Raw genomic sequence first — 5050 nt, 5'->3', positions numbered from 1 at the left:
ATGTGTAGTCCCAGCTACTCAGGAGGCTGGAGGATTACTTGAGCCCAGGAGGTCAAGGATGCAGAGAGCTATGATTGCACCACTTCATAGTGCACTTCAACCTGGGTGACAGTGTGATACCCTGTCAAAGAAAAAAAAAAACGAGTGCGTTGTAAAGAACAAACAATGAGTGTGAAGTGCCACATTGGCTGGCTCATAATAGGTCTTCTCTTTTGTCCAAGGACTTTGAGTGTCCACCTCCTCCTTATTAAAGCCCTCTCAAACTTTGCTTTTCTTCAAAAGAGTAGAATTTAGATGATTTTGCAGCAATTGGGATCCAAGAAGCCAGAAGCCCCACATAGCCCAGGACTGGCCTGTGAATGATAAAGAGGAGGAATTGTGTTATTGAGCAAACAAGTAGGTGGCAGATGCTGCTGCCTCAACCAGCTCTTGGTGGGACTGGCTACAAGGGTGTGCGTTTTCCACTGTACCTACCTTTGTCAAAAAATTACTGGTTCCTTCCTCACACTGCATGAACAAGCCACATGACTATAGGACTTCTCAGAGATAGGTCTCAACTGAGCCTTGATTATTCATATGGATGGATTAATTATGACGAATCAAGGGGTGCAGCATGTGGGTTCACCAGTAAAACAAGAGCCCGTGTGGACAGAGTTTGGCAGAGACAGGGCCTGCTGCTCCGCCCAATTTAATTTAATGCATGCCTGGGCAGAGGGGTTTCTTCAGTCCTGACTTACCCTTGACTTCCCGGCTACACTCTGTGGGTTTCAGGAGTGACTTCTCCAACACCTTCTGGACCAGGAGGAGAAGCATTGTCAGGGCCTGTCCCCGGGGTCCTGGGCTCCGAGGCCAGGCTACGTTGATCTTGAATTGACGATGGCTCTGCTGAGGTTGCTTTTGTGTGTGCTTCTTGATCGCTTGTTGTGAAATGTATTCGGTAGTAGTCATGAAGCAGATCTTTGGCATAAATTTTCATCCCAGCAAGGAGTGCATGAAATTGAAAATCGGCAGAGCCAAGGAGAAGGAGCCCAGGCTCCCGACAAATGTGGACTCCTTGGAGATGTCCCACCTGGATGGCGGGAGCAGCCTCTCTGGGGCCTCTGAGTGCTCTGCTGCCCCACATCACCTCCTCACCCTGGCAGAGCCTGGCTCTCTCCAGGGACCCCACTTTACTTTCACTGCTTCCAGGAGAGGCTGCTAATTTTCCATGTCCTCCAAGATTTGCACATTACCACTTGCAGACCAAAAGCTCTCTCCCGCACAAGCACCAGTATCTCTGAGGCTCCAGCTCCTCCAACCTCCATTCCATAATCCAGGGCCTCGTAGCTCCCCATAGTGCCTCCTCACTTGCAGGCATGCTGACAGTGCAGCCTTAGCACCTCGCGCTCTAGCCCTCCAAACACACTGCCTTCTGCTGGCCTCAGACACGCACTCGCATGGCCACAGGCTGGACTCTAATGATATGTGCAACCTAAAAAGAATAAAATCAAACCTGCCACTCTTTGGCTGCAACCTCTTGCTCTTTCTAGCTCAGTGTCTTACTGATTCTAACTGCAATCAAAAGCATATGTGTATGTGTTTGTATGCAGGTGTGTGTGTGTGTGTGTATATGTGTATATATACTATATACACATGTATATATGTATATATTGTGTATATATAGTATATATTTGTGTATATATATATACTTTTGTGTATGTATATACAAGTGTATATATATACATGTGTATATATAATTGTGGTACAATATAGATAAAATTAATCATTTAAACCATTTTTAAGTGTACAGTCTAGTGGCATTTAAGTACATTTATAATGTTGTGCGACAATTGCCACCATCCATCTCCAGAACTTTTCCATCTTCCCAAACTGAAACTCTGCACCCCTTAAACGCTAACTCCCAATTCTCCTCCCCCAGCTCCTGGCAATCCCCCTACTATTTTCTGTCTCTGAGAGTCTGACTCCTCTGGGTACCTCATACAAGTGGAACCACACAGTATTTGTCTCTCCGGGGACTGGCTTGTTTAGCATTACGTTCTCCAGTTTCCCTCTTGTGGCATGTGACAGGATTTCCTTCCTCTTTAAGGCTGAATCATTTTCCATTGTGTGAATATATTACATTTTATCTACTCCTCCACTCATGAATACTTGGGTTTCCACTTTTCAGCTGTTGTGAATAATGCTGCTAGGAACAAAGTATCTATTTGAGCCCCTCCTTTCAATTCTTTTGGGTGTATACCCAGAAGTGGAATTGCTGGATCACATGGTAACTCTATGTTTAACTTTTGAGGGACTGCCAAACTGTTTTTCTCAGCAACTGCACCATTTTACATTCCCACCAGTAATCCGCAAGGTTCCAGTTTCTCCACATCCTCGCCAGCACTTGCTATTTTCCATTTTCTTTGTTTGTGTTTAAATAATGGCCACCCTAATGGGTATAAAGTGATAGCGTATTATGGATTTGACTTGCATTTTGATTTGCATTTCCCTAAAGATAGTGATGCCGAGCTTCTTTTCATGTATTTATTGGCCGTTTGTGTGTCTTTGGAGAAATGTCTATGCAAGTCCTTTGCCCATTTTTGAATTGGGTTGCTTGTTTTTTTGTGTTGCATTGTGGGAGTTCTCTATATATTTTTGGTTGGCAGTTTTTTCTCCCATTCCATGGGTTGCCCTTTCACCGTGTCCTTTGATGCACAACAGTTTTTAATCTTGTTTAAGTCCAAGTGATCTATTTTTCCTTCTGTCACTTGCACTTTTGTCATCATACCCAAGAGATCATTGCCAAAGCCAGTGTAGTGAAGATTTTCTCTTATGTTTTCCTGTAGATTTTTTATAGTTTTAGCTTTAATGTTTATGTTTCTGATCCATTTTGAGTTAATTTTTGTATATCATGTAAGGAAAGGGTTCAAATTTATTCTTCAGCATATGAATATCCAGTTTTCTCAGCATTATTAGGTAAAAAGACTGCCCTCTTTCCATTGAATGATTTGGTACCCTTGTTGCAAATAATTTTGCCGTGTGTGCGAGGGTTTATTTTGGGGCACTCTATTCTAATCCATTGGTTTGTATGTCTACCTTTATGCCAGTACCTCATTGTTTTGCCTACTGTAGATTTGTAGTAGGCAATCAGGAAGTCCAAGACATCCCCCTTGACTGTTTTTATCCCCTAAGATTGCTTTGGTTATTTAGGGTCTCTTGAGATTCCTTACAAATTTTAAGATCAGATTTTCCATGTGCAAAATGTTTTGACTTACTGGGTTCTTTCAATTCATTGATCTCACTCATTTCTCTCTACCATTAATCCTCTTACATTCTCTTCCATGGTGCATCATTATCACTGCTTTCTTGCAAATATTCTCAACTTTCTTGCCCCTCTCTTCATCACACAAACTTGGGTTCCAACCATCTGCCTTCTGCTGCCTGAACTAATGTGTAACTATTACTATTATTGCTGACGCTGCTATTAGGATAATAAGAACAGCTAATACAGGTTAAATGATCGCTAGGAGCCAGACAGAGTTCTAAGCACTCCCTATGAATTAACCCACCCAGTTCTCTTAATTCAGTGGAATATTGCTGGAGAATACAAGAAAGACTGGAGTCATTATAAATTCATAATTATTAACACAAATGAATACTCAGCACTGGCCTACAATCTTACTTTTTTTCTAGTAGACTGACTTTTCCACTCTCCAAAAAGGATTCCTACTTTCTTCATGTTTTCCAAACCTCCACCTTTCCACATTTATTCTCAGTGGATGACCTTGCCTCATACTCCATTGGAAAAATAGACGCCCTCAGGCGGGAGCTCCTGCTACCAAACCCATGGACCTACCTTCATCTCTTCTCATCTGCTCCCTCATTCTTCCTGGGCTAGGATTTCTCTGCCACAATCCCTCTACAGGGAGCTCCTGATCCATCCCTCCTCAGTCTCGAAAGAATTTCACTCCCTTTGCTTTTCCTCTCTCATTCTCATCAACCTCTTCATCTATCGGATGACATGTTTACTACCACCACCGCCCTTGATTCCACACCATCTGGCTTAACACATCCTTCCCTTGATTCCATGTCATCTGGCTTAGCACGTCCAAAATAACTTATCTCTTCCTTTCTTTCCTTCTCTAAACCCACTCATCCCTAGTGATCCATCTTGGCAAACAGCACCTTTATCTACCAATTTTCTCCATCCAGAACCTTGGGAGCCATTCTTCACACTCTCTCCCCTTTCTCCCTTCCATCCATGCCATCAGGATATCCTGTGGATTCTACCTCCAAATCAAATCTCACGTCCATGCACTTCTCCATCCCCACTACCACCTGCCACCTCCTCATCCGGTCACTGCCATCTCTTTTCTGGACAATTAGTGACTGCCTCACCAAGCTTTCCTCTCTTGCTCCTCTTCAAGCCATTCTCCAAGCAATACCTACAGTTATCTTCTAAACCCAAAACTGAATCAGGTCATTCTCCTGCTGAAAATCCTATAATCACTTCCCACTGTATTTGCAGTGAAATCCAAACTCCTACCTGGCCAGCCTTGCCCAGCCCCATTGGGCTGCTGCTGGCTTCTCCAACATCACTTCCTTCCTTCTTTCTCCAACTCCTCTGACCTCTTAGTTCTTCAGAGATGCCAAGCTCTGTTCTACCTCAGGGACTTGGCATGAAACATTTCCTCTACCTAAACTGTCCCTTCCCCTCGCCGCATCCTGGGGCCTCCCTGACTCCTCATCCTTCACATCTTCAGAGAAGTCTTCTGTATTAGTTCATTCTTGCATCACTATAAAGACGTATTTTATACTTGGTAATAAGGAAGACAGGTTTAATGGGCCTACAGTTCTGCAGGCTGTACAGGAAGCATGGCAGCATCTGCTTCTGGGGAGGCCTCCGGGAGCTTTTACTTCTGGTGGAAGGCAAAGGGGGAGCAGGCATGTTACATGATGAAGGCAGGAGCAAGAGAGTGAGGGGGCAGTGCCACACACGTTCAAATGACCAGACCTCACGAGAACTCACCCTCTACTGCGGGGACAGCACCAAGGGGATGGTGCTAAACCA

Source organism: Nomascus leucogenys, chromosome 8 (assembly GCF_006542625.1).
Source record: "Nomascus leucogenys isolate Asia chromosome 8, Asia_NLE_v1, whole genome shotgun sequence".
NCBI lineage: Eukaryota > Metazoa > Chordata > Mammalia > Primates > Hylobatidae > Nomascus > Nomascus leucogenys.
This window is presented reverse-complemented; position numbering follows the sequence as displayed.